A 13587-nucleotide genomic window follows, 5' to 3' on the forward strand; every position below is an offset into this window, starting at 1 on the left:
TGACTTGATCATAATTTGGCCAACCAAAAGGTAAGACAGAGAGAAGTATTTGATGACTCTAGCAGTTGATGCCTGTTGCTTGTCATGATCCTCTGGCCCACTCAGGAAAAAATAATAAAGGTATCAATCTCCTGGAGTAACTTTGGACAGAGCAATCAACAGCCCTAGCAAGGTATAGGGTGGGTAGGGTGGGTGCTGTTGCTAGGTGGCACTCCTATTCCCTAGAACAAAGATAGTTTGCAGGTCATAGACTCCTGCAAACTACTGTTTGTTTGTCGGGAGGATTGCCACCTAGCAACAGCTGGTGGGCAGACTACCACATACCTGGTGGTTGCTTGGAAGATCAGTTGGTCTCCAATAATGCTTGGCAAATGTATGCTCAGTGAATCAATGAGTGGCATGCATTATGGAATGTAGGAACATAAGTTTTGCTGCTGCACTAGAGGTGGCAGCTCCCCTGATGGAAGTGTCCCTTAAAGGGGTTAATGACAAGTGATACATAACCTTGAAGCTTCACCTTTTAGTAAGTTTCAATTATGAGATAAGTTACCAAACAAATAATTGGATTTGTCCCATCTTTGAATATATCAAACTCAACTATATGAGGGTGTTTTGGATTGGTAATATTAGCCCAGCACACCTGGCCTCTAAGGCTAAATCTAGTAATAAAGCAAATGTTATAAATAAAAGTACACTCTCTGAACTTGTGTCTAAGGCAGCTTAGAGGGTTAGAACAGGTTCTATATTCTATATTCAAAGTACTAGAACACTGTGGATTAAAAGCGCTGGTTAAGAAAGAACTCCTCTGAGTAAGTAAATTGTCTTCAGTTAGCCTTGGTGATAAAAAGGCAAGAGCTGAACCATAATAGCAGATGGTGGCTGATGCAAGGCCTGCATCATATTTGGCAACCAGAAGTCCAGGAAAGAGAGGAGCTGTACTAGCTATATTAGCAGTACTATGCCATACATTACATTTTCTAACCATTGTAGAATATCTGGTCCTTGAATGGCCTCAGTGAGACAATGTTAAGGTCACTGTAGAAGATGACAATCTTGAGTCTTGTAAGTAACCCATTCATGTAATTCTCAGTATTCACGGTGGCAACTTGTCTAGGAGATCTGAAGAACCCTGGAAGCAGGATGAATTTTGGGCCCTTTGCACAACTAATTGATTAGAGGAAACAATACCCTGGATTGGAGAGGATAAACTAGTATTAAATGGCATACCTGGTCTGCTCTCATTTTGTACAGTATCTTCAGTAAAAAGCAGATGGTGGGAGAACATATAGGAGAAGGTCTGACTATGGTTAAGACATTACATCCTCCTTGAATGATCCCTGTTTCCACACTCTGGACACAAAGGTGGGAACTGGAGCTTCAGAAAAGGGTTGCAAACTGATCTATTCAAGGAGCCCCTGAAGGTCTGAACTATTGTTTGGACTATTTAAGGCCACATTGCCCAAAATCAGATGATATCGATGGAGAATTGTCCAGTTCATTAGTTTCATAGAATGCAATTGTTGTGCATTAACCTTTGAATGGCCTTTTTCCTAATCCTTAGGACTTTTGTGACAGAGAACAAGAGCGTGCCATCCTGTTCAGGTAAGATACCACAGTTGTTATCCAGACAAATTTAAACTGCAAATTCCTGTAGGTGACTGGGATTTAAAGCTCTAAAGACTAACATGGCTGGCCTTAACTTGAACAGATTGATATAAGCCTACTGCTCCATTGTGTACCATTTGCCTTTCACTGCCTGGTTCTGAGTGAATGCTCCCCAACCATTAAAAATGCAAATATCAATAGGTTTTGTAATTGTTTACAGTGTAAGGGAATATGGAAAAGCCTCAGGTGTAAGGCCCTCATTTTTCTAATAGCTTTGTCTAATTCCTTTAAATGTATGTTCTTACTTTGAGCTATCATTGAACTTAATTCAGGCCACTTTTCTGGAAGAAACACCAGAGATAAAGAAGGGATATTTCCTACGGGATGGAGTCATAAAAGAATTTATCTCAATTATGGATAATCCGAGCTTGGCCAGGGCAGACAGAGTTAGACCTTGGTGACTGATTAATATGTCCCAGTCTGTTATGCAGTGGACTCCTTTTAGATGAAGGTGAGTATGGAACCTCTGCTTTCATCAAACATGTGCAGGTGTAAGGTGCTATTGAGAGTACAACCACCATTACTGTCCACTGAAGCAGGTGGTCTCTTTATTAGAAAATGGCAAATATTCCAATGGTTGCAGTAGACTGAGACCAAATGGATTTGAATGTGACCCCTGACCTCACCTATGAAATCTGGCCAAGAGTTCTGCATTTACCAGAATGGGCATGACAAGTGGCCTTGTGGCTAAACTCATTAGTCCAGCTCTGGTCAACCTTCTAGCCTATCGCCAAGAATGAGGGTGGTTCTACTAATTGCCTTGAGTAAGACATAGTTAAAAGCTACTAGAGACTCTATTATGCAGAAAAAGCCTACAACTCCTGGTCTCCCATCCAGAGCACTACAGGGCTCACACTGCTTAGCTTCCCAGGTATGGCAGAATCAATCTTTTTGAACAGAATGTAAAGGACCAGCAGCACCAGTTATTTTTAAACTGAATTTGCCTTAACATTTGGTGCATTGGGTCGCTTTGGGACCTATCACCCCCATGTGAACATAAAGATGAGTCAAATTCAGGGCACAATCCCACAGCAACTGGAGGACAGCCTACAGCTCCTGTATAGGCTAGCTGTGCAAACTTGTATACCTCATACCTCTAAGGTTCCCGAGCGAGGTATATAATTTGGTGTGAGGTTTTACCTGCTAATGTAATGTTGGCCTTCTGTATGTCGCTAGACTTGCCTCTTTGAAGAGGCTGAGGACCTAGTCACCTCTTCTGGCTCACAGTCCACTGAAGAGGGACATGGTGGACATACATACTCAGGAGAATTTAATAGTGAAAGATTGGGTTGGGACCCCTTTTGTTTTAAATGGGTGTCCTAATGGTGGTAGCTTCGGGCAGAGGTTCTGTGTTAGCTATGGGCAGGAGAAATGTGTCTGGTGCGGACACTGGTGCTTTGCCACCTCCGGGCAATTTCAGGGAAGGATTAATTTGTGCCTGAACAGGCATCCCTGTGTGAATTTATCTCCACTTTAACTTTTGCACCACATATTTTGCCACCTTTGGCAATTTCAGGGGCTGCTACATTTCTGACTGAGCCAGCATCCCTGTGTAATCCCTGGAGGGAGAGGTGTCTTCTGGCAGTGATTTGTACCTCACACTCTGAGGTAGAAAAAAATAAATACATTTATTCAACTTGACAGAAAAATATATTTTTTCATCATAATTAACAGCATAAATGAAAATCACTGCTAGCACTGCTTAGTGGCTCTCCTGTCACAATATGGCAAGACAAGGGAGGACAGCTGTAAGTATTCTGTCAGAGAAACAGACCCAGCTTCCTTCCATGTCTGCGCTGTACAAAAATCTGCCTAAGGGCAGGCTCAAGCTGTCACATGACCATTAGGTCAGAGAGCAGATGATTGGCCCCGCCCTCCTGTGTAGGGACAAGCTAAGTGACATTTTTTCACTTTACCTTGTCCCATCGGTATTCGGGGGGCTTGCTCATCCACCCACCAGCTGTTGCTAGGTGGCAATCCTCCCGACGAACAAAATCCAAACCAGATCCAAATATTATAGTTTAGCAGACATTGCCAGAATGCCCGATAGATTGTATAGTTATTAATCTCCATTGACATATGATATTTCATAATCCTTATTCTATATTCTCATTTCACATGACTGATGATTTCTGGATTGTAAAAATGTTAAAAAATGCTTACAGGAAATATCTCCGTTTTGTTATGATGAGGCACAATAAATTGATTTCTCTTTTATTTTACATACAAATACATTCTTTTAGAAGTCACTTGCAGCCATGTGCATGTTCAGGGCTGTGCTGAGAGTGCAATGAAGCCTGCTGGGAATGTTCTTTGTCTCTCTACTACAGTATTACTTAGTCATCATGACTGCACAGCCAATAGGGATTTTATTAAATAAATGGCACTTATGTACTTTAATAGATCGTACATCTCTTTAATATGTTATGGCTAGCTACACACCTTTTACAAAGCTGCAAATATGTCAACTCTATACAAATAAATTTGAGTTTCACATTGTTTAATATTAAGTAGACTATTTGTAACCATGTCAAAGTCAGGTCCAAAAAAAAGCACACTTACAGTATAATAAAAAGTGAGTTACCACAGCACCTAATACTTCCCCTTTACCTGTCTATATATTAGTTATTAGTTCCCTTTTGTTGTTTAATATTGAATATGTTGTTCTTGTTGTAACATCTGGCATTTACCAGAACTACATTTTGCATAGGGGGTTAATGTAAATATCTTACTTTTTATTTTGATTGTTAATGATGACCATAGCTTATAAACACTAACAGTAACATTGCTTCTTGTTTGTTCTTTTAAACTGGATTCTCTGAATAGGTTTGGAGGTCTTACTATATTTGTCTCAATTCAACATATATTGTTGAGTAACAGGAAACCACAAGTCCTATAATTGCTAGTTAGTTCTCTCAGCATCAGTTTCACATGGTACACATTCCTGAAACTGCAATAGCTTTGCTCTCGCTGTGTCTGTTGTTAACTTTGAAGTGTTTGCTTCTAATACCACAACCAAGAAGCCAAACTATGGTGTTAAATTTTGAAGCATGGCCGTTGTTATTTCTTCATCATCTATTTGTACACCAATAGACCTTTACTGCTGAGAAACAGACATCATTCTGTCTACAGTATATAATCGCTCATATTTCTGCATTCATGTAACTTCATATTATACAATGCACATCTTTTCCCATGACTTATGGAGTGCAAATGTTGCTCCAAACTCAAGCCTATGGAGCCATCGCTCTTTACTTCATCTCGGTGTGGTCTGTCACCAGGGGAAGCAATCGGGAAGCCGACTGCCTATATACCGGCAGCCGGCTTCCCGACTGTCTTATCCCGGCAAGGGTGAAATGCCGGGCGTCTACATCTAGAGACCGGCGCCCGGCATCACGATCGTAGTGATGCTGGGCGCTGCGAGCGGACAGCCGCGGGGGGGAGGGTTAGGTTTCATGGCTCCCGGGGGGGACTTAGGGTTAGGCACCCCCCCGGGGGACTTAGGTTTAGGTAGCGGGGAAGGGGGTGGTTAGGGTTAGGCACTTAGAGGGGGGATTAGGGTTAGGCACTTGGGGGGGAAGTTAGGGTTAGACACCCCTAAGGAGGGTTAGGGTTAGGGGGGTTAGGTTAGTGGATACTTACCTATCTACGATCGGGATTTCCAGCGCTGTCGGGCTTCCGCTGCGTCGCACTCTGCTCCTGTCGGGCTGACGGGAATCGAACCGCCGGCCATGCAGCCGGCGGTATTTCATACCCATTCCGTTACCAGGATATAATGTTACTTTCCACAATCTTTCCCACTTAGGTTGCATTTCCATAGCCTATTTCCATGTATAGTAGTGTAGTTTTCTGCACCTTTACGTTTTAGGTTTAATTCCTGTATCTATGCTCCTTACAGCCATTATTGTGCAGCTCTTGTGTTGTAATATGTGTTTGCTGTGACACTTTGTTTGAAACGCACTTTGCTTGTGTTACTCTGTGTTGCTGCTGCAGTCCTCTGTATCTTTACATGTGGAGCGGGGTCAGGCAGCTCATGAGTCGGTGACTGTCTTAGGTATTGCGGAAATGGTCACATAAACACGAACAAATGACCTCGGTGCTAGTGTAACTCCTTAGAGTATCTCAATTTGTTTTTATATGACCAAATCAGAAAAGGTTTGTTTAAAACACTAATCAGTACATAAGCTGCATGTCCAAAATATATATAGTGTTGGAACAGCGGTTATATGCAAGTAGTTGTCTCAGGTCTCAGGAGCTAAGAGAAGGTCAGCTGTCTTCCACTGCATCGCTCATATACTGTGAACAAGCACCGCACATGCACAGTTATAGTATGGTAGGCCCTCTTGGTAAGGGAAATTAAGTATCCCTTGAGGATATGAGCATATTGTTGCAGACTGTGCAGTAGCGCACTCCATTTCTAGTATTAACAGCAGCCTAATCCTGGGAAAAGCTTTAAAGTAACCCCACAAAAATGAATTAAACTTTCCTGACTCAAAAACATTCTACCACACATGCTAGGAATTTATACCACCATTAAAAAAAAAGTTATATGTCTTTAAAGTTTAATTGACTGCAGTGCCTCCATGATGCTGTGTATTATATGTAGAGAATAACAATTATATACTGGCAGAGTTTTGAAGGTAGCTAAAAATGTATATTCCTTTTTTTTTTTTTTAAACGTCCTTTATTTGGTATAACCAGATTATCAATAAAATAAACTATTGGTACAAGTAACAAATATAAATAGCAAATGGGGAAAAGGGTATCCTATTTGCATATTGTCAAACAACCACAAGTATATGCTCTCTCCCTACCAACTCTATACCAATCTGAATTGCCTTTCTATAAAAATATGAAACAAAAAAACCTGTAAACATTTGGGTCAATCCTATTATGTGCGAATGGTGCAAGTTGCCATTGCAACAGCGTTAAAACGCCGGCAACGGACCAGAACCTTGCACCCTTTGCGGCCCGCTCCGAGCCCAAAGTTCCAGAATTTTGCTTGCAGCCCTATGGGGCTGCGAGCAAAATTCAGCGAATCCAGGCTGCCATAAAGTGCGGCCATTCTGCGATAACTCGCACCAGCAGGATCATCGCGACTAATAGGATTGACCCCATTGTGTTAACCTAATGTTTAGAGGAAAATAAAATATTGAACATTCCATAGCCTAAATATGGGCCTCTCCCTGTGGGAAAGGAATAATCCTCTAGTACACAGTAGTATGAATCTCTTAGATGTCTTTAGAAAGGTCTTCAACAAGCCAGAATGGGTAACATCTGCAGCTTTTGCCATTTTGCACTTGAAACAGGGAACCCAGTCCATGGGCCAATACGCTGTACATTTCAGGACTCTCTCTTCAGTGCTCAATTGGAACAACTAAGCCTGTATTGCCACCTTCTGACAGGGGGTTATCAGACCGAGTAAAGGACAGTTTGGCATCTAGGGAGCTGCCAGCGCTGTTAGATGACTTAAAACCCTTCTGTATTAAAGTAAACTTTAGCCATAGATAGAAAGACCAAGAAAAGGAGCAGTCAAGAAAGCATGCAATTTGGGAAATTACGTCTCCCTCTTGAGTAATGAAAAAGGAGGTACAGAAATAAGCTTTGCTTGTATTGTGGGGCCCCAGGGTCCTTTATCACCAGTTGTCCCAAGCATTCGGCAAACAAGAAAACCTAATTGATCAAAGAGTGGTTAGTTTAGGCACAGTTCATTGCACCCCAAATGAGAAAGTTTCATCACAATTTTGTATAGAAGTATCCTTATTACTGAACAAATCTTCTGAATCAATTATGGCCTCTCTGTATTCTGGTGCCAACTTCATCATGGCCAAGAGCTTTGAATTGCATTTACGTCTCTTTGGTTTCCCTATGCATAATTGCAATGTATGGGAACAAAATTCCTACAGCTACCATCCATTATGGAACACAGCATTTGACCATGGAAGTTGGTGCTCTCCATAGGCAGCTGATATATTTTTATGTGCTTCCATTCACTGGGTCTCTGGGTCTGGGTATTCCCTGGTTATGTGTACATGCTCACATTTTAGATTGGAGTTAACCACTAATTCTGTCCTGGGGACTATACTGTCATCAGGAATGTCTACCAGCAATCATTTCCCCACATAGAGTCATTCAAAGTGCTACCATTTCTCAAGATGACCTTCTGCCAGGACTTTATCAATCCTTCAGTGACACATTCAGCACCCATTACTGCACTTACCAGGAAAGGCCAAAATACCAGAACTTCACCTTCTGAAGTTAAAGAGGCCTTCTCTCATCTGAAACACTGCTTCACTTCTGCACCCATCTTTAGACATCCTAACGCCAATCAGAATTTTTTCTTGGAAGTAGATGAATCTATGGTTGGAGTTGGGGTGAGTCTTTTGCAAACAAGCATTGCTGGAAAGTAGTAATCCTAAGGCTTCGTTTCCTGCAAGTTCTCAGCTCCAGAGAGAAACTATGAAGTGGAGTATGGGAGATGTTAGCAATCAAATTGGCCTTGCAGGAATGGCGGCACATATTGGAAGGAGCAAAGGGCCTGATTCAGAGCTGGATACTCTGACAAGAACGCTCGCTCTGAATCAAGTCCGTCCTACCTATTATTGGAGCGGCCAAAAAGATGGATGCGATGGTCAAGACCATCGCGACCATTGGCCTTGCGACGAGACCCTACGGTAGGGTCTCGCTGCTGCAAGCCCAGGAGTGCTTTTGGCTCTATCAGAGCCAAAAGCACTCCCACTGATATCACTAGTGATGTCAGTGTGTCCGGCCCCAGACGGTAGGCGTTCCCATGGGAACGCCTCCGTCTGGGCGGCAACGCCCCCGGCATGCCCACCAAAGGGGGCGTGCTGTCATTCACCATCGACAGCACGCCCCCTTTGGTGCGAGACCCATAGCAACGGCTTGGCCATCGCTATTCGGGTCTCGCACATGCGCACGACGGAGCTCCCTCTGTCGTGCGCATGCGCACTAGGGCACCATCGACCTGCTTGTGAGCGCACAGCGCTCGTGAGCGGGTCTGAATCAGGCCCAAAGTTCCCAGTGATGGCCTTCACAGACCGTAAAAATATTTTGTATTTCCAGACACCTCACTGTCTGAACTAATGCCAAGCCATTGGGTCATTGTTCATGGACCGTATCAACCTTTTAATTACTTATCACCTGGTAAACAAAAACATTAAGGCTGATGCCTTGTCAGTACCACAGAGGAAGAAGAACATTGAGATGACAAACAAATTCTTAATCCAGACTGTTTTATTTCTGTAACCCAAATCATGAAAATCCAACACCTCAGAGCATTAATATGTGAATGGCTTTTTACATATTTATATCTGCAGAATTATGTTCCAAGTTGCTTCAATTGACACATGCATCACGCTTCTCCAGTCATACAAGGATGAAAAGTCTCTGGACTTAAACCACTGTTACTGGCAGCAGGTGTACATCAAGATATTAAGGACTTTGTGGCAGTCTGTTCTACATGTGCCCAGCATAAGGTTCCATCTCAAGCTCCTTACATCCTCTACTACTTTCTGACCATTTGTGGACTCATCTCACCATGGACTTTGTTTCGGATCTGCCTTCCAGTCAGGGTTTCAACACCATCTGGGTGAAGGTGACAGGTTCTCCGGGGTGGCTAATTTTTGTTCCTTTAAAGGGATTACCTTCAGCCCAGATACTGGTGGGGTGTTGTTTACCTCCAAATTCTGGAGAGCAGTGTACAAGTGTCTTAATCTCAATTTGAGCTTTTCTTCTGCTTAGTACCCACAGAACAACAGGTAAACGAAATGAGTAAAACGAAGATCTGGAGAACTTCATGAGAGTTTATGTCTCTGCCAACCAGGATGACTGGGTTTCTTTGTTGCCATGGGCTGAGTTTGCCCATACTAACCTTTTTTATGAGGCTTCAGGGCATTATCCATATTACATTCAGAATGGATTCCATCCTGTTTTACCAGAACTGCAGGTCAGTTATGTTTCCGGCAGTCCCTGACATTGTTAACCATTTCATAAAAATTTGGAATGAGGTAAAATCTGGGTAAGGCTTTTGAGCTGTACAAGTACTCCAATAAGAAGAAGAGGAAAACTCCCTTGCTGAAACCCGGAGACAGGGTTTGGCTGTCAACTAGGCATCTGCAGTTGAAGATTCGCAACATGCAGCTTGCTCCTAGGTACATTGGTACCTTCCACATTCTTAAGGCAATCAACTTGATGCCATCCTGGCTAAAACTGTCCGCACGCTTTCTCCTTAAACCACTGATTTTTAATCGGTTCTCCAAATACATAAATCCTTCCTATACCATTCCAGTTGACCACAAGGAAGATGAGGTGAGACAGATCTTCGACTTCAGAATTTTCTGAGGATCCATTCACTTTAGTGAACTGGAAGTACTTTGGTCCTGAGGAAAGATCCTGGATAAAGTCTTCAGACATCAATGCTACTCATCTCCATCAACAATTATTTTGTGGAGTGTTCGGTGCCCACCCCTATAGAGAGTGGAGTAATGTCACAGTGCACCGAACCTGTCTCTCTCTTACCAGGTCCAGAACCACTGGTTCGAGGGTGCCTGCGGTACTGTAGCTGGTGGGTCCTGATATTCTGAACACAGAAAAAAGAAAATTGCCCTCCAGCACACTGCAGATAAATCAAAAATACTTGAATCCTACATGATAATAGAAATTCAGAGGTATTGGTTTACATACATTTGCAAATATATGAATAAGCGCTGGGCCAACGTCAAGGCTCCTCTATACCAGCGTCCCTAACATTAAGGGGTTCACGTCCGAGAAGCAAGGCACCCCAAAAAATTCCAGCCAAGGACCATCCCCAGGGCATCACACGAAAAGGGGAAAAAAAGTGATAGTGAAGTGTAAAAGGATAGGATGTGTAAAGATAAATCAATAAGTGTTAATGAAATGTAAAAGAATTAAAATGACATAAATAATATACAAACGAATAGAGGAGTGAAAAAATATTCTATGTGAATTAAGTGGTGATGCCATGAGAAAGGTCCAGCCAGAACAACCCCGGGGGCCCCACTCCCAAATGCTCACCCCAAAATAATGTACACAGAAAAAAGAAAATTGTCCTCCAGCACACTGCAGATAAATCAAAAATACTTGAATCCTACATGATAATAGAAATTCAGAGGTATTGGTTTACATACATTTGCAAATATATGAATAAGCGCTGGGCTGCCCTCCAGCACACTGCAGATAAATCAAAAATACTTGAATCCTACATGATAATAGAAATTCAGAGGTATTGGTTTACATACATTTGCAAATATATGAATAAGCATCCATTGTGCGAACCAGCGCTCCTGCTTCCTGGCTGCAGTGGGAGAGACTCTGGTTCCTTCCCTGGCTGCTGTTGCCAGTGGCTGCAGCTTCCATAGGGGCATGTGTGCCGCTCTGCTGGAGATTTAAAGACACATGCATGCCAAAAGCGTGACATCATGCTGGCACCAAATTTGAAGTCTCTGAGCACTATTCAGTGCCAGAGTTTTAGGCCCCACACATGGCTATAGCATTTGTGCTCAGTGCAAGTTTTAGAAGTGATTACCTGGTTCTGACTTGCTATTCCCGTTGAACTGATTCTGCTTAACCCCTGGTACTTCTCCTTGTAATTCCTGGTATTGACTTGGCTATCCCTAGACCTAATTTCTTCTTACTCCCTGTTACCACATTCACCTGCCTGGATAAAATGGAGGGATGGAGGACTTTATAAAATGTTATGGTCAGCAAGTACCAGAGTGATCATTACATCTGATCTTGCAGGCTGCAGTGCACTGTATCATCTATTGACAACCTGAGCTCTGAAACCTCTAGCAAGCTTGGAATTCAAAGCTAATTATTTCTCAGCCCCGCACAGTAATAACACACCTCAGAGCATTAATATGTGAATGGCTTTTTTTACATATCTCTACTTTGGTATATCTGCAAAATCGGTGACGTAGCCTTCAGTGTGCAAGTGATAAAACACAACAGATATATGGACTTTTTCTGCTAAATCAGTAGGAAATCAATACTGCAGGAACATCTGTAGATGTGAAAGCTTAGAAGATATGACCTTGAGAAAGTCAATAGTCTCTTACAGATGCTGTAAACTGATGACTTAATGTAATTAACTGGTTCATCTTTCCAACAATAATCATACATGCCTTGGCCTTTATTGTAAGATTTAGAATGAAGGCTACAAGTCAGTACAAATTCTCTTTAGTACCTACAGTATTTGTCTTTGCCAATATTAGAATTAACATTTAAGGGAGTTTAGAGAGCTATGGAGTGTAATTGCAAATAAAGTACATTACAGATATAAAGAACACATGAAATTCTAGAACACTGCTAATGCAAAATATGAGACCCAGTGATGTAAAACCTACACATTTAAAACAAATAAAATGTACAGAGGTAGAGGTATATTTACTAATGTGCAAGTTTTTAGAAATGGAGTTGTTGCCAATAGCAACCAATCAGATTCTAGCTATTATCTTGTAGAAGGTGCTAGATAAATGATAAGTAGAATCTCATTGGTTGCTATGGACAACAACTCCACTTCTAAAAACCTGCACTTTAGCCAATATACTCTTAGGGCCGTATTCAATTTGCTGCAAAATCAGACGATTTTCTGGAAAAAAAACGGCGAAAACGGAAGGGGCGAAATAAAAACGAGCAAAATGTTTTCACCAGGTGAAAAAATATACAAAATCCCTATTTTTGACAAAATGTGGGGATTTCTTTCAGAAATGATAATGATAAATTACCCTAAAATGTTTTTGAAAGTTGCGTAATTTGGCGAAAAAGGACCGGCTAAATTTTTGTTGAAAAAAAACCAAAACGTTGAAAATGGGTTTAATGTATTGGGTCTGGTATTTCGGAGAGCAATATGGATGCGTCAAGTGTTTTAAACATTGCATGTAGTTGCAGCATGTGCTTTTTTAACGGGTGTGCTTTTACAACACGAAAATATATTTGCACCCATTTTAACGTACCCCAAATTTACATGGATCAGTAATTTCCTGGAAAACAATGGCTTTGTATAATTTTTGAAATATTTTTCATATACACAGCCTAAATAGTTTTATTACGGCCAATAATACACTTCTAAATTACTTTCCGACGTACATCAGCCATTTTTGGGGGTACAGACGCAATTTCCTGCTTGTCCTGACTCTGTTGCCTATTTTCTCCATTTTTTTGCCGACACTTGGCCCCTAGTGTCCATCTGCCATTCATCGCGAGACACCCAACGAGACTGAGGTGCTCCAAGAGAAGCAGCGTACCACATTTTTATTTAAAGTTTGCATCTTATCCGCATCGCAGATGCAGTAAAACACCACTCAAAGTATACTAGATACACTGGGATGTGACTTTACTGGTCCAGGATTTAGTATTAAACATGTACAAAGTCTCAGATGATGCTCAACAGAACTTGGCGTGAGAAAAAGCTGTGATCGCTGCATCATAGTTCTTCATTTTCCAGATTAAGACTCATTCGCACACACATGTACAAATGTCGCACATAAAATTGATCAGTGTAATCTTTTTTATTTGTGCTAATGAGATGCACATTTTCAGCAAGAATGATGCTTGGCGCTGCCGAGTCACCCATTACCTGGCACACAGAGTGGGGATGTTTGGCACGACTGCAGCAACAGTGTATATGGGCAAAAATCTGTATAAATTACGTAAAAGCCAGTATTTCATTTTCTGATAAAAATAAACATTTTGGGGCTCATAAAATACACACTTGTGTGTACATATTAATCTGTTTAGAGATTATAGGGGTGGAAATGTACTAAGCCTTGGAGAGAGATAAATTGGAGAAATATAAAGTACCAGCCAATCAGCTCCTAAATGTCATTTTCAAACACAGCCTGTAAACTGACAATTAGGAGCTGATTGCTTGGTACTTCATCT

Source organism: Taudactylus pleione, unplaced genomic scaffold, assembly GCF_031769625.1.
Source record: "Taudactylus pleione unplaced genomic scaffold, aTauple2 ptg001314l, whole genome shotgun sequence".
NCBI classification, from domain to species: Eukaryota; Metazoa; Chordata; class Amphibia; order Anura; family Myobatrachidae; genus Taudactylus; species Taudactylus pleione.